This window comes from Ranitomeya imitator, chromosome 3 (assembly GCF_032444005.1).
Source record: "Ranitomeya imitator isolate aRanImi1 chromosome 3, aRanImi1.pri, whole genome shotgun sequence".
Lineage (NCBI taxonomy): Eukaryota > Metazoa > Chordata > Amphibia > Anura > Dendrobatidae > Ranitomeya > Ranitomeya imitator.
In genome coordinates, this window is record NC_091284.1 from 603,802,768 (window position 1) to 603,827,643 (window position 24,876).

General features: G+C 40.5%; 1 protein-coding gene across 3 annotated transcripts in view; it reads right to left on the minus strand.

Moving 5' to 3' along the window:
* Positions 1–15,940: 15,940 nt before the first annotated feature.
* Positions 15,941–24,876, minus strand: part of NDFIP2 (Nedd4 family interacting protein 2) — a 148,838-nt gene continuing 139,902 nt past the window's right edge. For 2 of the 3 annotated variants that reach the window (XM_069758065.1, XM_069758064.1), the window contains one exon: positions 15,941–23,434. The gene's annotated coding sequence lies outside the window, so the exon portion shown is untranslated. The remainder of the gene's footprint in view (positions 23,435–24,876) is intronic. The other variant, XM_069758066.1, reaches the window with a different exon arrangement.

Sequence of the window (24,876 nt, forward strand, 5' to 3'; positions counted from 1 at the left end):
GATTGTTGGCAGAATTTTTTCCTCTAATTTGCTCCTCCAGCTTTTCCACCCAAACTAGTAGTGACCTGGCGGTACATGTACTAGATATGGCAGGTCTGAATGCCCCTGTGTTGGCCTCCCATGATCTTTTTAGTAAGGCCTCTGCATTACGGTCTAAAAGGTCTGGCAAGACGCCCAAATCCTCTACTGGTAATGTGGATTGTTTGGACGTTGAAGCAACTGCAGCATCCACTTTAGGCACTTTTGACCAGGAATTTAGTTCTTCATAGCTAAAGGGATACGTCTCTTAGAGGATGATGGTAAGAACCCCCGTATGTTTTGCCTATCCAATTCCTTTCTTATTAGTTCTTTAATAGTTGATGTCACAGGAAAAGATCTCTGCCGTTTTTTCTGGCTCAACCCGGAAAACATGATATCCTGTGCCAATTTTGACCGTTTTTTATCCGGGCATCCCATCGTACTTCTGACTGATTTTACTTGGTTGTCTATGCTACCTTCTGGTAGACAAGGACCTCCTTCAGATTTAGATGAACTTAACTGGGAATTTGAATTGTTTGAGGATCTGTTTACATCCTCCGATTCTGAGTCCACTGGTTAAAGGGATCTGCTTGGCTGGCGCATACTGGAGCTGCTGGTGTACATCTCTTCCCGAATTATAGCTCTTACGTCTGCTGACGTTACCACTTTCTCTTCATGTAAGGTTAGACTGATACAATCGGGACATAAACTTTTAACATATGAATTCGGAAGAGGTTGCGTACATAGGGCACATTCTTTATGCTTGGACTTGTGTGTCCGTTTCTTAGTCTAAAAGGAGAGGGGCAGAGGAGGAATAGATCAGCATATAGGAAAAGGATTTTTAACACTCACCCAGTGAAGCTGAAAGGTACCGGTTCTGGAGGCGGAGATTTAGGCAAAACATCCTTGACATTCTGTCTGGCGGTGGGTCGCTTCACTGTGGGGCGACCACTGCTTTTTTTTAGTGCTGCTTCTGGCACTTCTCTCCTTGCTGGGAGAATGCTGTTCTGCTGCAGGCAGGTGCGCTTCGTCGGCCGGTGAAGCCATACTTGCACACACCGGCTCCGACGGTGGCACCGTTTTTTAAATCGCATCTCCTGCCTCCCCGGACCCAACCTGGAAGTTCTCCGGCTACTTCCGGGTTAGACATGGAACCGGGCGGCCCACCCCGGACCCGGACCATGGATTGGGGGACAGATGAAGGGGGAGGCTGCAAGCAGGGGCTCCCCCATCGCTGCTTCTGGTACCGCAGCCCCTCCTGTTCTTACAGAAACCACACAGGCGGATGCATCTGGCCCAGGAATCCTCTTCAACTGCAGGTAACTTCGGATTCCTATAGGAACAGGAAACCTAAACTGAGGAGGAGAGGGGACCGCCTCCTTTTATTCTGTAGGTTTCCTGTTCCTATGGGCAGATCCCTCTCTCTCGTGTGGGTGCTGTTGTAGCGAAGGGTAAAAAATGCTTTTTTAATTTTCACGGCTCTTCATTACAAACTGTGAAGCACGTGGGCGTTGAAAGTGCTCACCACACATCTAGATAAGTTCCTTGGGGGGTCTAGTTTCCAAAATGGTGTCACGTGGGGGGTTTCAATGTTTAGACACATTAGTGGCTCTCCAAACACAACATGGCGTCCCATCTCAATTCCTGTCAATTTTGCATTGAAAAGTCAAATGGCGACATGACGACCGCAGACCATTCCATCAAAGTCTGCATTCCAAAACGTCACTACTTCCCTTCCAAATCCTGACATGTGCTCAAACAGTAGTTTTCTTCCACATATGAGGTACCAGTGAACTCAGGACAAATTGGACAATAACTTTTGGGGTCCAATTGCTCCTGTTACCCTTTTGAAAATAAAAAATTGCGAGTTAAAGAAATAATTTTTGTGGAAAAAAAAGTTTTTATTTTCACGGCTCTGCATTATAAACTTTAGTGAAACACTTGGGGGTTCAAAGTTCACACAACACATCTAGATAAGTTCCTTGGGGGGGGTCTAGTTTCCAAAATGGGGTCACTTGTGGGGGGTTTCTACTGTCTAGGCACATCAGGGGCTCTGTAAACGCAACATGACGCCCGCAGACCATTCTAAGTCTGCATTCCAAAACGTCGCTCCTTCCCTTCCGAGCACTGCCGCGCGCCCAAACAGTGGTCCCCCAACATTAGGGATATCAGCGTATTCAAGACAAATTGCACAACAATTTTTTTTGGTCCAATTTTTCTTGTTACCCTTGTGAAAGTAAAAATTTGGGGGTGAAAAGGTCATTTTTTGTGGAAAAAAAATGATTTTTTATTTTCATGGCTCTACGTTATAAACTTCTGTGAAGCACTTTGGGCTCTGCCGTGCGCCCAAACAGTGGTTTACCCCCACATATGGGGTATCAGCGTATTCAGGAGAAATTGCACAACAAATTTAGTGGTTCATTTTCTCTTTTTACACTTGTGAAAATAAAAAATTGGTTCTGAAGTAAAATGTTTGTAAGAAAAAAGTTAAATGCTAATTTTTTCCTTCCACATTGCTTCAGGTCTTGTGAAGCATGTAAAGGGTTAATACACTTCTTGAATGTGGTTTTGAGCACCTTGAGGGGTGTAGTTTTTTAGAATGGTGTCACTTTTGGGTATTTTCTGTCATGCACACCCCTCAAAGTGACTTTAAATGTGAGATGGTCCCTTAAAAAAATGGTTTTGTAAATTTTGTTGTAAAAATGGGAAATTGCTGGTCAACTTTTAACCCTTATAACTTCCTAACAAAAAAAAAAAATTGTTTCCAAAATTGTAGACTTGTGGGAAATGTTATTTATTAACTATTTTGTGTGACATATCTCTCTGATTTAAGGGTATAAAAATTAAAAGTTAGAAAATTGCTAAATTTTTCGCTATATTTGTTTTTTTCATAAATAAACGCAAGTAGTAGTGTAGAAATTTTACTGCTATCAGAAAGTAAAACGTCACGAAAAAACAGTCTCAGAATTAGGGGGGCGCAACCGATCCAGAGACCCCGCATTTTGGGTAAGATCCGTATATGGCTCATGTTCTGAGAGGGGGGTGGTGTCACGCCGGCTGGCAATTTACTCTAATCTCCCGCTTAGACAGTCTGCCCACCTCTAGCCTGACTGTGGACTGGTAGTTACTAGCTGTATTTGCAGCAGTCTAGCCGCAATTGCGGCATTAGCACAATTATATACATAGTTCTATTTGGTAATCCTTGGTCCGGTTTGTAGGAGATGTGGGCGCCATGGATCTTTTCCCATTCACATCAATGTATGGTGATAAGGTTATAGTGTTAAATATCGATTGCAATACATACAGAATTTATATTGATGTATATGTACTATTCCTGGGTCTTTCTGGTGTTTTTTATTGGTGTCTTTTAGTGTGTTACTTTTAATGTTTTTGTTTTTCCAATAAAATTTGTATGGATTTTCCTATATGCTCCTGTTGTCCTCCTGTGTTCATAATGAATTCTTTGGAGTAGATATTAGAGGGGCTTGGACATTGTCCCGGCCACCGTACACTATGAATCTGGGTTTTTGTGTATTACTGCATTGCTTACTGTATACACATTTTCAAGATGGGCGGAACAAAATTTCACTCAAATTGCATGAAAAATGTTTTGTATTCAACAGGCAACCACTCACAGATTTTCTGCTTTATACTTATAAATAGAGTTATGTGAAAAGGGGTTTGCCCCTTTCTGATCTTTTGCATGTTTGTGAGACTGTAATCATGTTTCAGATCACCAAACAAATTTAAATATTAGACAAAGATAACAAGTCAACACTAGTGAAGAGCGAGTATACTCGTTGCTCTTCTTTTGCTGTAAACATAAAAATCTTAAAAACATCTCCAGAATCCGACCTTTTCTCACATTTGAAACTGCTAAGACTCTTACTGTCACTCTTATTCATTCTCGTCTGGACTACTGCAACTCTCTTCTGATCGGTCTCCCTCTTTTCAAACTTTCTCCTCTCCAACCCATCTTGAATGCGGCAGCCAGGGTCATATTTCTGTCCAGCCACTTCACCGATGCCTCCATCTTGTGCCAGTCATTACACTGGCTACCCATTCGCTACAGGGTCCAGTATAAACTCATCTCTCTCACCCACAAAACTCTCCACAGTTCTGCACCGCCTTATATCTCCTCTCTCATCTCTGTCTATCGCCCTACACGTGCCCTCCGTTCTACAAATGACCTAAGACTAACATCCCCCGTAATCCGAACCTCGCACCTCCGTCTCCAAGACTTCTCTCGTGCTGCGCCAGCTCTCTGGAATGCACTTCCCCAGACGATCAGACTGATACCTAGCCCCGACCTATTCAAGCGCGCTTTAAAAACCCATCTCTTCAAACAAGCCTACCAAATCAACTACTCAGTAAACTAACTTTGTCCTGTTCCCTCCTTCCAAATATTATCTGCATGTGAATCTGCACCCTACTATTCATCTGTCTCCACACCCTCCATGCACATAACTGCACTTCTGGATACTTGACTATTGCACTTAAACACACCGGCTGATGACCGGATCATGCAGCTTTATATGAAAATCCTTATTTATTATTATGCCAGACCTGAAATAACAAGCACTTTTCACCTATTGTGTCCCCCCATTTCCTTATAGATTGTAAGCTTGCGAGCAGGGACCTCACCCCTAATGTCACTGTTTAAATTGTCTTAACTTGTACTGAATTTATTGTCTGTACATGTCCCCGCTTCCCCATAGTTTGTAAGCTTGCGAGCAGGGCCCTCACTCCTCCTGGTATCTGTTTTGAACTGTATTTCTGTTATGCTGTAATGTCTATTGTCTGTACAAGTCCCCTCTATAATTTGTAAAGCGCTGTGGAATATGTTGGCGCTATATAAATAAAATTATTATTATTATTATTTATTATTATTAATTGTAAAGTTCTGCGGAATATGTTGGCGCTATATAAATAAAAATTATTATTATTATATAGCACAATCAGATGATCACAGCGTCTTGTCCCTGAAAAGGACGAGAACAGTGAAAGATAAAGATAATTAAAACAACTAAAAAGATACACATATGCGGTATTGCCGCATTCAGAAAAGTCAGATCTATCAAAATAGAAAAACCATGAAGCTTTTTTGGTCGCTACAACACCACAAAAAACGCTGCTACAAGCAATCAAAACGTCATATCTATCCCAAAATGGTATCAATGAAAACATAATAATAATCTTTATTTTTATATAATAATCTTTATTTTTATATAGCGCTAACATATTCCGCAGCGCTTTACAGTTTGCACACATTATCATCACTGTCCCCGATGGGGCTCACAATCTAGATTCCCTATCAGTATGTCTTTGGAATGTGGGAGGAAACCGGAGTGCCCGGAGGAAACCCACGCAAACATGGAGAGAACATACAAACTCTTTGCAGATGTTGTCCTGGGTGGGATTCGAACCCAGGACCCCAGCGCTGCAAGGCTGCAGTGCTAACCACTGCGCCACCGTGCTGCCCGTAGTCATAGTCTTGCATTGGAAACATAAGCCGTTACACAGCTCCATCGACTGAAAACTGAAATTTGTTAGAGGTCTCAGAATACGGCAACATAACCCCTTCTAAAAAAATTTAAAACTTTGGATTTTTTACATCACTCAAATAATTTTAAAAAATACATGTTTGGTAACTCCGTAATCGTACTGATGAGGAGAATCATATTGCGAGATCATCTTTATCACACAATGTATACTGTATAAACAATTTCAATGTTAGAATTGCGGTTTTTCACAATTTCTCCCTACTTACAATTTTTTCCCGTTTCCCTAGGACCTCGTTGTCACAGTGGTTTGTGACGTTTCTGCGACATTGGCCCCCACGTCTCGGTTACCTTTTTGGTTTGTTCTGTGTTATTGACCTAAGAAGGGGAAATTCTTCTGTAGCATCCCCATCCGCCATTATCGGAGTCTGAATGGGCGGTATCTGTCGATGATTGACTGAATCTGGATGAAGTTGTTCGTGAAGAGAAATCTCACCATCTGTAGCCATATTATTTAAATAGTCCTCTGTGTCAAAAATGCATTTAAGGCACTTTTTTTTAATTCTTGACGATGGCACTGTTTTGTATTCTGTACCTTTTCCTGAAAGAGTTTTTCCAATCTCCAAGATCCTATCCCAATATGTAATAATACTAATAATATGTGCAATGCCTCCAATTAGAAATGTAGTACAGTTCTTTTGATTTGCTATATCGCTTACCCTATGTGTAGGGAATTTCAGTAGCTCAGATATATACGGTTACAACCACTCATATAGTGACAGTTAGCTGTTAGTGGACGTCACCATGGATACCTAAGCTACTGCAATGCCCTGCACATGGGGTAGGCGACATAGCAAACCAAAATAACCATACTATATTTCTAATTGGAGGTAATTGCCAACATTATTACTGGGATTGGATTTGGAGATGGGAATACCCCTTTAAAAGTGTTGCATAGTCTTCAGTTGATTTAGTCTTTACTACATGAGTGTTTAAAGGGTGGCACCCTATCCGAGAACCTTTATATCTGTGGAGTGTCGTATTCTATAATTACAGAACACCATAAATATATTCTGCAAAGTAGCTTTGCTGAAAGAACCAGATGATCAGCCCTCAATGCCACGGAGCATAAGGACTGAAATCATCAGTAAAAATGTGTCATCAGGCCAAGCATGCAAAACCAAATTTCCTTAGGGATGATATGTGATATAGTAATTGGATTGCAGAGTTGTGTAGCTATGATGCACTTTTTATTTTTCACTAGAGGTTTTGGTTTCTATGATTTTCTCATCAAAGTAAGTCCTACAAGTAATCAGTTCATAGGAAAGTATTACCCTAATATCAATATCTTTTTATAACTAGAAGTTTTCATATTCAATCAATAAAAGGATCGACTGGGACCAGGAAGTGGGCCAACCGATGTCAGTACCTCTTTCAGCTGGAGGTGCTTCTTCGGACACACATTCAGTTGAGATGAAGCTCTGTGCACTCCTATAGCTATACAAGCCACTAGCCAATAATAGACCAGCATCTAATGTCAGGTGTGTCCAATGTGTTGCCCAATCACCTGGCTACGGAGGAAAAAGAGGGCATTGCTCATCGTAGAAGTGGGACAGAGAAGAATCCTTTTTTTTGTTTGGGTTTTTTATGTGTACAACACCAGTAGGCTGGGAGAAATTACAGGATGGAGAGCAGGATTGGGGGTCATTTCTACAGAAAAGGGCCAGGACAGAGGACATTATTAAAGGACGGAGAATATTACTACAGAATAGGGGCCAGTAAGGGGAGGATTTTTATAGGATTGGAGACACTATTACAGGATTCAGGCTAAGATGGAGATCATTATTACAGGATGGGACATTATTACAAGATGAGAAGTATTATTATAGGAGAGGGCCATTATTAAAGGATAGGAGCCAGGATAGGGCATATTAATACCGAATGGAGGCCAGATAGGGGGATAATATCACAAAATGGTGTCCGTTATGGGAGATATTATTACAGAATAGGGGCAAGAACAACAGACATTATTACGGGATTGTGGCCATTATTACAAGATTGGGGCCAAGACAGATAATGTTATTAAAGGACAGGGTACATTACTGCAGACAGGGGCCCAAAAGGGAGACATTATTATAGGATTCAGACATTACTACAAAATGGAGGATATTATTACATGATAGGGACAAGAATAGAAGACATGATTAAAGAACAGGGGACATTACTACAGGACAGGTGCCAGGAAAAGGGACATTATTATAGGGTGGTGGACATTATTACAGGATAGGGATGTTTGATTGGGTTTGTTTTTATTCTGGCCGAAACTATGGCTGAAGTCCAGAGCACTATGGACTAGGAATAAAATGTAATTAAAAATCTTTGTACTTTCTCCATTTCTCTCCGTCTTCCACTGAAACACAGCCCCACAGCATGATGTCATCAACACCATTGTAACTATGGCATTATTTATGGCATTTTTTAGGCACTGAGCAGTGCCTGCATTCCTCCAGATGTTTCTAGGCATTCAGGCTGAGGAGGAAGTGATTAGAGAAACATCAAATTCTTAAACGCCACTAGATAAACTGTGTCTTATGTGACTGGGTAAGCCCTTAAGTCAAAATCCTCATGGGATGTATGTGTGTAATTGGGTAGACAGAGGTACAGCAGTTGCCATCTGCAGCAGAAACTGGCTCTAATATACTATTGAGCTTGTGGTACAATGCTAGAACAAGGGCTAGCTCCGATCCTAGCACTATAGCCCCTTTACATGGCCAATTACGTTTTTTTGCTCCCCTTTCGTTTTTTGAAGGGTAAGTTGTACTTTTGAATAGCACCACTCATTTTATCACAGTGGTACTAGAGCACAGGTTAAAAAAAAAAAAAAAAAAATCATAGTGCAGTGAAATTGTTAAAAACGCATAATCCTGACTGTAAAAATTACCTGGTGCCATGACTGTTCAGGTCAGGATGTTTATGGCGAAACTAAACTTGTCATTTTTTTTTATTATTTTAGTGGTGAAAAAACAAAATCGGATATTTATGGAACATAAATAAAATTATAGTCACCCAAAATAGATTTTTTTTTGCTCAAAAGGAATAGTGTTAGGTTTTTGTTTTTTTTTTGCCGGGTGAGACATTTTTATTTCTGCCATTTTGGGATAGATATCACATGATATGAATGCTTCTTTCTTACTGAATTTAATTGGCATTGTGGTGTTAAAAACAAAACAATGCAAATTTGGCATTTTGATTTTTTCTGTTTACAGAGTTTAACGATTGGGTTAATTAATTTTATATTTGATAGCTCTAATGTTTCTGGACGCGATGATACCAAATGTATTTTTTTTTATTTTAAGATTTTTTTAATGGGGGAAAAGGGTGTGATGTGAACTTATGGGGGCTTTTTTCAGTGTATGTATTAGTCTTGATAGGGGACTATAAAGTCGGATCAGTCGATTGCTTGTATTATATACAGCAATACTACAGTATTGCTACTCACAGTAACTCTCGTTTGAGGTCCACACACAGGCCGGGTTTCAATGGAGCGTTGTGATGGCAGGTCATCAGCAGACCCCCAGCTGCAGTAGCAACCCATCGGCCAACCGGGATCACGTCAATGGGGGCCGATGGGCACATAGAATGAAGTGCCCTCATGCTGGAACAATGTTAATACCGCTGTCTCACCGTGTCATTTAACAGATTAACAGAGACAGATAGCTGTGACACAGCCAATATCTGCTGGTATGGGGTGGGCTCAGCGCGCAAGACTCTCCATACACTCGCTCCCGATGGCGTGGTTAGCTGTACAGATACAGTTGTTAAGAGTATAATATTTATCCTGCATTAGGATAAATTGGGGTCTCAATATGGTGACCAAAAAAAATTACAGATTTTTTTTGTGCAAAATAAGTAAAACAAACAATCCTGTATAAATTTTGGTAGTGTATTGACTCAGATGTAATGTCCAAAGAAATACTGATGTGGAACCTAGATTGTGATCCCCAATGGGGACAATGCTGATAATGTCTGTAAAGTGCTGTGAGAATTAATGGCGCTGTATAAATAAGAATAAATAAATGTCAATTAAACTGAATGGTGAAGAGTGTTTAAAAAAAAATTATAGAGTTGCCATTTTTTACTTTATTCACCTCACAGCCCAAAATGTGCCATAAAAAGTGCCAGTTGACTGTACCGCAAAGTACAAATATAAAGAGAATACATTCACACTAGATTTGTGAAGCACATGAATAGTGCAGAACGGAATACATCAAAAACAACTGGAGAATTGCTGTTTTTTTTTCCTATTTCTCCACATAAAGAGTTAGGAAACGGGAGGTAATGAGTTACATGAACCCCAAAATATTGTCACTGGCAAATGCAGCTCATCCCACAAAAAAAGAAGCCCTCTTACATCTAAAGCAAGAGAAAATAGAACAAAACATAACTTCAGAAACACCGAGAAAAAAAAAAACAAAAAACAAAAAAAGGATGTTTGGTCAGGCAAGTCAAATGAGGGCTGTCGTTATGGGGTTAATAATGGATTATGCAAAAATAATTTGCCATGAAAAATATGCATATCATATTTGAGATTTTGGCCACATGACTGGGGTTTTAAACCGCGCTAAGCTTTGCAGGTTCTGAGAATTAAGATTGCCATCAATGCGTGCTTTAAGCTCCGAACATTAAATTACACCATGTTAACCTTATGTCATTTGTTTGAGCTTCTGAACAAGGATTTATTGTGAGACAAACCCCTGTAAAAGGCAGTTCTGGGAAGATCACCAATTACTTGCATAGCAGGAGTGTCTTCAAACCTCCTGCCACAGCCTGTTCACAGCAGTGGATTCATTTCATTAATGATTTCCTGTAGAATGAAGATAAACTAAGCGAATGCAAACAAAAGCCTGGGCTCATTTACAAGGATGTCACAGTTTGGAATACAAAGTTTTTCACCAAACCGCTAAATATCTTTCATTGCTAATTAGGTTTTATCTTTATGTTGTTTTCTCGTTAAGCTCAAAGGTATTCGGGCTTCTAGAAGTGGAAATTGATTAAAACTAATATTCTTTGAGAAATCAGTTATGCTTTTTAAGATAATCGGCTCTCAAAATGCTTATAAATATTTAAAACAGAATCATTGGGTAATGGGATAAAAAGGAATTGGTTTTTTTTCAGTAAAGTAGCACATCAAGTACGCATCTTATTACTGGGGCTTATTAATAACTGCAATAAAGGAGAACCTCCATTTGGGATATTTTATAGAAAGTCATTTAGCAGCACGATTTAGCGTAATGTTAGTCACAGTAATAAGAAAGAAGAATGTTATTAGATTCTTCGTGGAAGTTCTTGATGTTCCCAAAACTATGAGTTTCCAAATTCTGATAATCAACACCAGCACAAGGTTTCCCTGTTTTTGTACAGATTTCTCACAATTTATAGGTGACCTTCTGCCGCTGTGTGTGACCTTCAATAGTTTTGGATGTCATATGTGCACTCTTGTACTGAATGCATTCAATATATGGACACAAGTAGATAAGCATTCCAAAATCAGTCATGCTGTAATGTCTCAGTACCTCCTGCTCTAGTTGTCGGGTGGTTACTAGTGTTGAGCATTCCGATACCGCAAGTATCGGGTATCGGCCGATATTTGCGGTATCGGAATTCCGATACCGAGATCCGATATTTTTGTAATATCGGGTATCGGTATCGAATCAATAGGGATGTGGAAAATAAAGAATTAAAATAAAAAATATTGATATGCTCACCTCTCCGGCGGCCCCTGGACTTCACGCTGCTATCCGGGAGGCTTCTTTGTTTAAAAAGCGCGCCTTTCGGACCGGTGAATGACGTCCCGGCTTCTGATTGGTCGCGTGCCGCCCATGTGACCGGCACGCGACCAATCAGAGGCCGCGACGTCATTCGCAGGTCCTCAATTCCTAGAATTAGCAGTTTTGTGAATGAGAATGACGTCGCGGCTTCTGATTGGCCGCGTGCCGCCCATGTGACCGGCACGCGGCCAATCAGAAGCCGCGACGTCATTCTCATTCACAAAACTGCTAATTATAGGAATTGAGGACCTGCGAATGACGTCGCGGCCTCTGATTGGTCGCGTGCCGGTCACATGGGCGGCATGCGACCAATCAGAAGCCGGGACGTCATTCACAGGTCCGAAAGGCGCGCTTTTTAAACAAAGAAGCCTCCCGGTTAGCAGTGTGAAGTCCAGGGGCCGCCAGAGAGGTGAGCATATCAATATTTTTTATTTTAATTCTTTATTTTACACATCCCTATGGATCTCAGGGCCTGAAGGAGTTTCCTCTCCTTCAGACCCTGGGAACCATGAGAATACCTTCCGATACTTGATGTCCCATTGACTTGTATCGGATATCGGCGATATCCGATATTTTTCGGGTATCGGCCGATACTATCCGATACCGATACTTTCAAGTATCGGACGGTATCGCTCAACACTACTCACCACTGGTTACCAAAATCCTATGTTCTGTTATGTTGTTTGAGAAATTGGCCTACACTGCCATCTACTGTCCAAACTGTAAAGGTGCAAGAGTTTGGTCACATGACACTTTCTCAAACCGGTTAACTGCGGAAGCTTCCAGAAGTTGATGAGGGGGGAGACAGGGAGGAGTTCCTCTCTTTCCCGTGGGGAGCAAAGGGAAAAAAAACAGCCTGAGAAGAGGTCTACTTCCTAGGCTGCTCTGCCTTTAGCCTAGGTCCCGCTTCCCTTAATATTTAATTGGCCAGGAAACTGCCACAGTCTACACCAGGAGGGCATCTTACATTTCAATCTTCATAGAGACAGAAGAGATAGAGCTGTGCAAGGGCTCTTCTGCTACAATCCATGCCTTTAATGGTTCTGCCAGCGTGAATGCTTCATGTTCTACTGCATCTTCTACTGTTCGCCCTGCGACAGGTAGCCATATCAGGACATTGTCGTGAGTAAGCAGTAAACACCATTTTTCATAGTGAAGCAAACTGTGTAGGCCCATCCTTGGTAGTAATATAACTGGAGGACTGTGTGAATTAAGATAGTAACCTGGTATATAACCGGCAGTCAGCTGATCACTGTATTTAAGTCATTAACTGGGAAGATTCCATAGTAAACGGGACGGTGACCATTTCTTTTGCTACCTAAAATTTCAAGCTTGTATGAAAGACTGTGATACCATCATACCATCACTATGGACTATGTATTTTGAAAAGAATACAGTAATGACTCCCTTATGCTTACGTTAATACCCTTGTCAGCTTTCATCCTTGAAACTGCGCGCGCACACACACACTAAGCCGCGGTAAAAGCTCAGTGTGAGGGACACAGAACTAGCACGCCACAAAGCCGCCTGTGACATTCCTAATTTTTTTATTATTGGCCGGCCTTGGCACCTATAACATCTAGTTCCCCCCTGGGGACTACAATGTCCGATTTGTACTCATATCTATCTGGGGAACAGTTGGGATGCTCCCCAGAACATTAGACCATCAAACCTGATTATTATTAGAGCACCATTTATTCCATGGCGCTTTACATATGGAAAAGGGATATATTATAAAAAGGAGTACAGTAATCTTAAACAATACAAGTGACCTACTGGTACAGGAGGAGAGAGGACCCTGCGTGTGAGGGCTCACAATCTACAAAAGGATGGGTGAAGACACAGTAGGTGACGTTAGAGCTGGTCGTGCAATGGTATGGTGGAGCGATGGTTACTGAAGGCTGTAGGCTTGTCGGAAGAGGTGGGTCTTCGGGTTCTTTTTGAAGGTTTCCATGGTAGGAGAGAGTCTGATATGTTGGGGTAGAAAGTTCCAGAGTAGGGGGATGCGCGGGGGAAATCTTGCATGCGATTGTGGAAAGTGGAGATAAGAGGGGAACAGAGAAGATCATGTGAGGATTGGAGGTTGCGTGCAGGTAAGTGCCGGGAGACTAGGTCACAGAAGTTGCCTAGCGATTTCTCATTTTTACAACAAAATTTACAAAACCATTTTTTTTTGTTTTAGGGATCACCTCACACGTTTGAAGGGACTTTGAGGGGCCTACATGACAGAAAATACTCAACACTTACACCATTCAAAAAAACTTCACCCCTCAAGGTACTCAAAATTACACTCAAGAAGTTTATTAATCCTTCCGGTGCTTCACAGGAATTTTTGGGATGTAAAAGGAAAACATTTACTTTTGTTTCACAAATTTATTTTTTTTTACTTTTACAATGGTAACTGGACCATACATGTTGTTGTGCAATTTCTCCTGAGCATGCCGATACCCCATATGTGGAAGAAACCTACTGTTTGGGCACACGACAGGACTCCGAAGGGAAGGAGCGCCATTTCACTTTTTGAATGAAAAATTTGCTTGAATAATTAGCGGAAGCAATGTCATGTTTGGATACCCAATTTAGATTTTTTTTTATGTTTTGGCGCTTTTACACAATAAAAACTTTTATAGAAAAAAATTATTTTTGCATTGCTTTATTCTGAGAGCTATAACTTTTTTATTTTATACTGATGGAGCTGGATGGTGGCTTGTTTTTCGTGGGACAAGTTGTCATTTTCAGGGGTACCACTTTTATTTACATTCGTCCTTTTGATCACGTTTTATTGCACTTTTTCGGCGGTATGATAAAATAAAAAATGAGGCAAACTTTTTTTATTGCGGTGTTCACTGAAGGGGTTAACTAGTGGGACAGTTTTATAGAGCGAGTTATTACGTACATGCGAGACCAAAATGTGTACTTTTATTGTTTATTTTTTTATATACGTAGGTTTTATTTCTTTATTTGGGGATTTTAAAAAAAATAAAAATTTTTACACTTTTTTTTTTTTACATTGTCCCATTCTGCGATATCACTGTATAGCATCAGATCGCTGTTCTGATACTTTGCAATGCTTCTGCACTGCAGAGCATCTGATCAGCATCTGGCAGGCAGGGAAGTTGGCGTTTCAGATCCTGCTCTCCGCAGGCGCTCACAAGCTACCTTCCCTGCAGGACCCTGCGGCCATTTTGCGGCCAGGGTCTCCATGGAGAGCATCAGGACAACGTGATCGCATCATGTTGTCCTGATGGAAGCGCACAGGGAACCCATTCATCACTACTGACAGCGGCATCAGAGGGGTTAAATGCCCGCTACTGGTGCTGGCAACAATCAGGGGCGTTGCTGCAGTGTGTCAGCTCACACACAGCTGACACCAGCACCCGATCGCCATGGCGCTCAGTGTGAGGCCGCGCCATCATGCTGCCGTACATATACTGCTGTATGTGTACGGTGCATGTTGGGAAGGGGTTAATAAGCCATCTCTTGATTTCAGACTGAATGCCATTCCAACCACCTCAGAGGGTTCTTAACTTGACTAGATGTTTTCTCTACCAAACTAAAGTCTATGATCATCCACGTTGTGTTCTGAACTCTTTCAGTCCTCATGAAATTGTTGAGCCCCTTTCAGCATTTTTCCTTTTAAGAGTAAACTATATGGTTCATTTAGTCACCCTTACAGTTTACGCTACTATGGATCTCTGATGTTTTTTCTTTATTTTGTTAAAGCAAATCATAACTGCATTGACACCACTTAGGACAGACTATCAAAGGGGTTATCCAAGTTTAGGATAAAAATCTGCCATGAATCTATTAGACTATAGACTTCTGAATCTTCACAATCCTCACAGAATTTTACTGTGAAGCGAGAGAGGCCAAGCATGTGACTCGAAATATGCGATTCGTATATATGTGGACACAAGCTGACTAGACAGGAGAGGCCTTTCTCTATTCACTTGTATTGAGCAAGGCCATGCACGTCTAGTTGGAAAGTGGCTCGAAGTATGCAACTCGCATACATGTGGTCACATGACCACCCGTGAATCCTAAGTGTGCGGTGCACATGCTGAGGAGTCAAGTCTGCAGTCACAGAATGACTGCAAACTTTCATCCCAAATATAGACAACCCCTATAACAGTGGTCATGAACATCAACGAATAGAACTTCAACTCCAGGCCACTAATCTCTTTAGTTTGTAAATATATAGGAAGGTAAAACAGGCCACAACAGACTATGTTTTCACATTTATGGTGAAAAATTGAGGGAGTACGAGGACAAAAATTTTATTTCTATACAATAAACAATTTTTTTTCTAAAACCCCTTAAAAGTAGACATTTCATCATAATGTCCTTCTTTCAAGTCAACTGTACAGAGACTAAACTTCCATTGTCACTTTTGGAACCAAATGTATGTATTTATATATTATATTTAGGTTCAACAGCTGCCTCACGTTTCTCCAGATTATTACTTTATGATCAGAATCATAACACTCTTTCCAAGATAAGGAAACAGAAGAGGATCTTTTATTACACACATTTATCACTATATATAAGCTAAATGCACAAATAAGACAAAATAAAGTCTTGGAAATGCATCGATACGTTATTTCAACAAAATGGTGTTTTATTGAATAGTTACTTACAATACACATACATTGAAAATAGGAAAATAAAAAGGCAGATGAATTTTAAGAAAAGTGTGCAAATCAATCAGTAAGCTATTTTTTTTCTGCAGTCCAAGAGTCTGGTGCTTTTTTTTGGCAGCATTACAATTTTACATAGCAAAATCATATAATTATTAAAATCCGTCCAGAATGGTTGATATTCCCAATCAAAATTCTTCGGTGCAAAGAAGGAATCAAAATGTATTTTTTCCACAAGATCAACAAAATGAATATGTAACTGAATGTGAATATTCATTAATAATGCCTGATCCCCATTAATATCTGCTCTTTATGACTCATAATGTTTGGAATTACCATGTAGTTCTAAACTAGAGTTGAGCGAATTTCTTCGGTTCCCCGCTTATTCGGCAAACTATAGCGCTTGCTGAATAAGCTGCAGAGGGAACCAGGATACATGGAGCGCGCCGGCTGATCAGTGCCGCAGCTGCATGTGCCGTGGCTGTGTCACTGTCACAGCACATGCATGGAGAACCCAACACAGACACATGCAGCGGCGATCAGCTGGCACAGGTATCTGGGTTCCCTCTGCAGTTTATTCGGCAAGCGCTATAGCTTGCCAAATAAGCGGTGAACCGAAGAAATTCACACAACTCTACCTCCAACCACTGGCTTACGGTCTAATTATTTACAAACTCTCCAATAGCTTAATCTATACATCAATATAGTAGGGATCTACATCATTACTGGGGAATTCGTGCTTCACAGTATTTTGGAGCCATCTGCCTTACAGGTAAGATTTTGTGTTTTACTCAAATACAGTACATCTAGTCGGGCAGAATAAATCTATGGATTCAATCAAGGGCTGCCTGACGGCTCCCTATGGTGTATGGGCACGTTAAGTTGTTAGCATTTTGTAAACTATCCATTGAAAAAAATGGACAATAGACTAGTGGGCATTAAAGGGGCTGACCCAAGATTGCACCATCAACTGGTCACAGGATAAATGAGAAAGGTGCTAGCTGCTATTTTTAATGGAGGGGGGGGGAATAGTGCACAGCCATAGTACTGCTCCATTTAAAGTCTATGGTACTGGGTATATTGTTCCGTATCATGGCTTTTTCACAAATGTTTCTGCTGTATTTTTTTTTTCAGAAGTGGGCATGGACAAGAATGTGCAATATTTTATACAAAAGAAAATGCATAGTGGAAGATTTCCATTTATTCTACAGCATCGATAAAGGAATTCTTAAAACCTGGACACTGTTCCGTTTAGCGCAAATCTGCAGTTTAAGAAGATACATATATTAACTTTGTGGATGGCACTGGAGTTAGTGATAGTCAGCAGCGCGCTCTCTACTAGTGATAAGTGAACGTGCTCGGATAAGGCGTTATCCATGCTCAGGTGCAGAGGGACTTCGGTGTGCTTGAATAATATGTTCGATCTGCATGTCTCAAGGCTGTTCGACAGCCGCAGCACATGCAGGGATTGCCTAACAGGTAGTCCCTGCATGTGCTGCACATCCAGGAGGACTCAAACATATTTTTTGACCACAGAGAAGACCCTCTGATAGCACACGAGCATGTCGGGTAACACCTTTTCCCAGCATGTTCGCTCACCACTACTCTCCATAGATATAAAACAAAGATACACAGATACACCTGCTATGGTGTTTGCACTAATGTTGACTTTTGAGAAAGCCTGGAATTCTCTGTTGAAATTAATGGGTTGCTAACGGTTATGTTTTAAGGTTTGGTTCACATCTATGGGGAAATTGAGGTCAGCTCTGCCCTGCAAGTTAAGTCTCAGTTTTCTGGATGTGAAAATAATGCAGCACAAACTTTTGACCTAAGGAAACTGACTTGAGAACTATGTAGATCCCATCCATATCAATATGTGCTGGTTTATGGAGTATGTTTAGAAACCAGGTAAACTTTAGCTCCAGTCTTTAACTCTTGAAGTTGACTATGGCTATCTTAGCTAGAGAATGGAAGACAGGCACTGTATAGCTTCTGAACATTTTGTGGACAAGTGTTAAATACATAACATCTGTTTGACATATTCCAGATTTGACAGAGAAAAACATAGCATGGATACTAAAGAAGAGAATAAAGCACCAAGGATTCCCCAGAAGATAATGACCCATGCAAAAGTTCTGTGCATTGGGTTTTAGTGCATTTAAGAAAATGCTGTATAGGCCGTGTCTATAGAAATGCATAGGATTCCCTCCGTACTCTGCACTGCTTCATAGTACAAAGTCCAAACCGAGGAGAAATAGTAAAGTACAATGATCTACTGCAGAACACTAACAATCAAAACAAGGGATTACCATTTCTATCAGAATGTACGACATGACAATAAGTGTGCGGTGTAAACCTGAATGGCAGTTCTGCCAATGCAATGGCAACAAGAAAATGGTGAAAGATGCAACAATTGGAAGTTGGTTGTATTATCCTTGGATTTTAATATAGATCACGAACCTTGTTAATTCTGAACACTTTGGGCATCATTTATAACAAAAGGGCCAATAGCAACAAATAATGCAGCTTTGAGTGATCAAGAACAGCCTGACAAAAGCCGAGCTCAGATTGGCTGCCTTGGGCAACAAATCCAGGATTTCTAAGCTTTGCTCATCATCAGTAAGGCTAGGTTCACATTGCGTTAAGTGCAGTCCGTTCAGCGCATACGCTAATGGACTGCGTTAATGCAAGTGTCGAAAAAGATCGCGTTTATGCGATCGCGCTAGCGCAGATGCTCTATCTGTGCTAGCGGTGACGGACCCAAAAACGCTGCAGACTGCGTCCAAGGGTCCATCACAGAATGACGGCACATCGCTAACGCATGCCGATTATGACATGCGTTAGCGATGCGCTACATAATGGCAGTCAATGAGTGCGCTAACGCATCCGTTACATAGCGATAGTGGCGCTATGTAACGGATGCCGTCAGCGGACTGCACTTAACGCAATGTGAACCCAGCATTAAGGAGGACCTATCGCTTCAGAGAGGAACACAAAAAGTGTCAGAGGGTGAAATGAGATTTTACATAAATACTGGTCATGAGCAGTTCAGATGATTTCGGTCACTACTATAGGGCCACGGGTTTTGCTATTACTTTACCAGAGTAAGGGAAAAAAAACTTTAGATTTTTTTCTTCTGTAGTAACTGTCAGGAGGTAAAGTGTTTGTACTCTGATGTGGGGAACAAACCAGTTAATGTGTCAACTTGCTAGCCCATGCAATATGATGGGAGAACGAGGTACCTAAAGTAGAAGGATGAAGTGGCTTTTACAAAATTAAATCTTCATAAGGTAGATATGGTATCTTGTGGAGAGTTAATCATCTACAAGACAAAACAGCTGCTTGTAAAAGATTAATCTACTGTTTGGGGACATAGCAGCTTCTAAAGGATTAATCGGGAGTCTCTCACTACATCACAAAGAGCTCAAAACCGGAGCTGTGACATGTTGTGTAGTGGTTTCTTCTGGCCTCCTCATGCTGCTCCATCAAAAAAGATCAATTTTACATTACTTAATACATTATTACATCCAGTATGAAAAAAGCAGCACAGATCTCCTGTGTCTGCATGGTGACTCCATCTCCCAGACAGTGGCATCTCCCAGCTCAGAAGCATGAAGTCTCACAAAGCTATCAAGACAGTGAGACAGCAGAAAGAGGATTTCATCCTTCCTCTCAGAGATATTGTTAATTAGAAAAATTATTTTAAATTATTTTTACTTTTCCAAATATAAATATTTGAGTTAGGCTACGTTCACATTAGCGTTTCCCGACGCAGCGCCGGGAAACGCAGCGGCGACGCATGCGTCATGCGCCCCTATATTTAACATGGGGGACGCATGGACATGCGTTGTGCTGCGTTGTGCGACGCATGCGTTTTTTATTCCGCAAGCGTCGGGCAAAGAAAACGCAACAAGTTGCATTTTTTTTGCGTTGAAATTTCGGCAAAAAACGAACGACGCATGCGTCGCAAAACGCAGCGTTTTTGCGTGCGTTTTGGTGCGTTTTTATTTGCATTGTGCGTTGCGTCGCCGACGCAGCGGCGCACAACGCAAATGTGAACGTAGCCTAAGGGTTACATTTTAGTCATAGCCTCCTGCATGAAGCTTCCCAGGAGGCGATAGGTCCTCCTTATAACATTTTGTAGCCTCTCTTCTAAAGATTCTCATGAACTGTACTCTCCGTTACTGGGAGGATTTAACATAAGACATAGATTGCAAAGCTTCTTGTTTTTGCATTCAAGTTGTAATTGTCCCCATTTATTATGAGAAAACCTTTCTAAAGTTACATGGTCACATAATTCATATCTAAATTTATGAAGATGATTACAGAGTTAACGACAAGTGAACAAGTAATTTTCATAAATGAAGACCCCTTGTATTAATCAGGAAGAAGAGGACCACCAGACACCATATTGTTGGAGGCTATAGAGAACATCAGTCATATTTGCTTGAGATCATGCAATTCTCTTATGTTCCCTTTTTGTGAATGGAAACTATTTTGTCAACACATAATGCAAAAGGCACTATGAGAGTTAGTGGTTCTGCTTAAGACTTTGTCCACATTGGCATTTGGCGATAACATGAGGTTAATTTGGCTTTGCGGTATTATTATCCATGGTATATAGATGGAGACAGAAGAAACCCAACTTCTATGCACACATACGTATCACTAAACATACTCTACAGCGCTAATCGAGAATAGTCTCTCCACATTCTGTTACAAAGTATCATAACCCAAAAGGTAGGGCCAGGTTCATGTCTCCAGCTGAATATTCCACTGAATGAGAAGAAACAATGTCTATGAACTACTGGTTCCAAATTGTATGTATACTCGCTATTCTGCATGGTTGTCCACTTTAATACAGCAGACAGAATGCTAATAAAAATAATCCCTAATGTTAAAGATACACAATAGATTTATAGTATACTGAAACCTGGACAATCACAAGAAAGCAAGAGAAAAAATATTTCTATGAGGATTTCATATTTTACATACCAAAGTGCTCAAACCCATTCTACACTACTCCCAAATCATATTCCAGTTACATTACTTCACTCCATTGCAACTTATGCCATCCTTGGCATGGCACACAATTAGGAATTATTTAGGGCTCGTTCACACAATTAACGTTTCCTGCGCTAGTTAATGCTTGTGAGCACAGTAATGAACTTCACACATTTATGAGGACGATTTTATAAGCGTTTTAGCGTTTTTGAACATGCGGTTTTTTTTCTCTTTCGTCTTTTGAAGCCCTATAGTGGAGGTTATGGCAATAAAGCCAACAAAACACCCCATATCTAAAGCATGTGGCGTTTTGAAACACCCTCAAAAAAGCAAACCAATATGAACACAAAAACGCTATGTAGGCATTTCAGTGTTAAATTAACATTTGGCCGGAGTGTTTTTGACCTACAAAAATTGGCAAGTGAATAATTCCAACTAACAGAATGGGGGGAAAAAAATACAGCAAAGAATATGAAATTCAGCCATACAAACATTTAAAAGGGTTGTCCCACCAGTAATCATATTACCGTAATTTATAGATCAAAAAATAGAATAAGGTTTCAACTTTACATACGAATACAGCTAAGTGCGCTCCATGTAATGAGCCAAGTTCTGCTGGACACTCAGGCTTAATCACGCTCCTACCCAACAGCCAGGTCTCCACATTGAGATCTTCTGTTCACTGCAAAGAAGTCAATATAGATGGATTTCTGCCCTGTTTTCAGAAAAAGAAATCTAATACTGCCTCCTCTGCAGTAGCTTTAGGAGCAGAGCCTTCTGCAGGGAAAATTTAAAAAAAAAAATGACAAAATCCTCAGCTGCCAGAGGGAGAAGGTGATAGATTTTATCCACGGCAAATCCCCAGCAGCACATCATGGGAGCAAATGAAAGTAAACAAATTCTGAGAAGAGTATGAACATATTACTTTAAAATGCTCATTAACAGATTTCAGGACTGTTTGCATGACTATAATTAATAAGCTAAACCCTTCAAGGTACGTTCTTGCATTACCCATGCCACAGTAGATGGAGCAGTCATTTCCAATCAAGTGCAAAATTAGCTCTCAGAGTAGATGGGATTAAGAGATGAGATTATGTTTTCCAGCAATAAAAGGTTCAACAGCTTAATCGGCATTACAAAAAAATGCTATCATTCCAGAAGTAATAACTGCACAGGAAAATAAGGCTACATGGGAAATAAATAATGGAGACGTCTGCCCATACAGAGGACACAATACACATTGCTCCTTACTACTGCATATTACATTAGAGTATTGCTATGCGCTGCCGCCATTATCGCCCCGCAGGGAACTAAATAGGCGCTTCCTAATTTGATCTGTCTGCCCATTAGGATTTCAGCGTAATAAGTAGTCATTTAAAACAAAAATGGTTAAAAATTGTGAGTGCGTTAGTTGATCGCAGAGGCTCTCGGTTTTAACCTCTTGCTTACCAGTCTGTGCATCCCCCCATATTTTCCTTGAGCGCCAAAGCTATTTTTCTTGCCACTTGGACACTAATTTTCCTGCTTAAGAGAGGGATTGACTACATACTGGGGATATTGGGCAAATGCCTAAACGGCTGGTAAGAAGATTGGTACTTTGGCAAAAGCATGGTGTCTATGATATAGTAACGAGGCATTCAAAAGACACGCTCTGAGCGGATCTCACCCGCCACGTGGAAACTGAACGCTCTCCGATATGTTCTGAAGGTCATTCGTTTCGCTCGTTTGTTCAGCATTGCTCACGGTAAGACTGACGCATAAGACAATGATGCAGTCTGACGAGACCACAAGTGATTGTATGGCACATTTTAAAGATCAGGAACCTACGTTCTACTCAGTCATACAAAAAGAAAAAGCAGTGTTAGTAAAAATAGACATATATTATTCAGATTTAAATTAACTTACATATAACGAACTTGCCAAATGGTCTTTTGGAGATGCCTACTTACAATAAGTCAAGTCGTTTTTGTTTTTTTTCTGCTTTTTTCTTTTTGCAAAATAATTGTGCCTTTGTTTTAAGAAAAACTTATTTCATGCAGAAATTGTATGCGCAAAAAAAAAAAAGATGACAATTTTGCTAATTAACTCAGCAAAATTGGCTAATACTTGAAATATTTGCTCGTACCGGTGATAAAGGAAAAAAAAAACATAGGTGAAGAACAACACTAAGTAATGTGTTGGTACAGGTCAGGTTTAACATGCGGCATGGCGAGTCTAGGATCTGAAAAATGGGCTGTCAAGATCTGGAAAACCTTCCATTTGGCAAATGTGCAATCGGAAAAGGAGATATTTACAGAGATATTCGACAATTCTATCAAACAACGAGAGCTGCTGGAAACCGAGAGATTTATTTTCTTGCTTAGTGTCTTCCAGTCTATTAATCTAGCCTCTTCTACACCTTCTTGATTCACATTGGATACAGAGAGGAATGTCTGCTTGCTTTTGCCTAAAAGGAAACAAAAAAAAAAAAAGACATTTGAAATCAAAAGCAAAGCGGAGATCAATATTTTGTATAAATGTACCGTTCCTTCCCGCTGTGACACATCTGTGATGTTAAGAAAATGCTTTCTTTTCCAGTATTTTTTATACCGCGACATATTTAAGGCAGATTTTACTAGCTGGACCCTTTTCAGAACTGCACAGAATCAATTCTACTCTACGAGATCGCAGTGAACTGCTGCATGACCCCATATCAGAAATGACAGCGCTTCATATCTCTAGACGCAAAAAAAAAAGAAGTTAGAAACATACTAGCAATACATCAAAGTAATACCAAACTGAAATGCGGGTTGTGCTAATCAGATGTACTGCTTTCACCGAAAGTTAAAAGTTTAAAAAGGGAAAGAAAAATTTAGTCCAACTATTCAGTTCTTAAAAATGTTTGGAAACTTTTTTCAAAGACATCTATAAAATAAAAAAAGTAATGAGATATTCCCGAGAAGACATCAATGGTCTACTGTCTGTTACTTAAGTTTATCATTAGGTTATGTTAACCGAGTACATCAACCCGGAGAAACGTGCAAGTAGACTCATTAGTGACTGAATACCACCAGTCACACAAAGATAACAGAATGGCATATATTAGTAGGGTTACCGAAGAACAGCAGCTCTGCCGATTAGCTGATGGTTGAGTCACGGTCAGCTGTCACTGCCGAGGAACGTTTCACTGTCATACATTTACAGAAACTGTCATGCATGGCCACTATATCTTCCTACAATTCATATGCATGTAATTAATTACTAAGATGTATTTAAAATGATTGTGGTGGATAGAGAAAAGCACCACTTCCCATTAGATGGGCCATCAGCATCTTGTCGGTTAAGCCCTTCCAAACATGAGACATAGATGTATGTCTTACATTGGGTGCAGTACGGATCGTGTTCAGGAACGGAGCGTGCTCTATACATGGCAGGTGCCAGCTCAGCTAAAGAGCCACCACCTGACTAACAGCAGAGACTGGAGCTCGCGCTGATCACTGCTGTTTGACTACATGGATGCCGCCATCTCTGACAGAAGCATTTAGATGGCTCTGCTGTATGAACGCACATCAGCCTCCCATCATGAGACCACAGGACTATGATAAGCTATCATGGCAGCAAGGGGGCCTACTGAAGGCCCCAGTCACAGGAATCTTTGGGTTCCTTTGAAGTCAAGTCTATGGGTTCTGCTTTATAGAAGATTTTCTTTTTGTTACACTATATAGTGCAGTAATGACATATTGCAGTCTGTATTACAAGTGATTAAACAAGGTTCAAGTTGCTTAGAAGGACTGAAAAAAATGTTTGTAGAAGTATATGTATAAAGTTTTAAGATGCACAAAAAAACAAAAAGAAATTAATATTAATGCAGGGGTGCATTTGTGCACTATTATTCCTGTACATTTATTC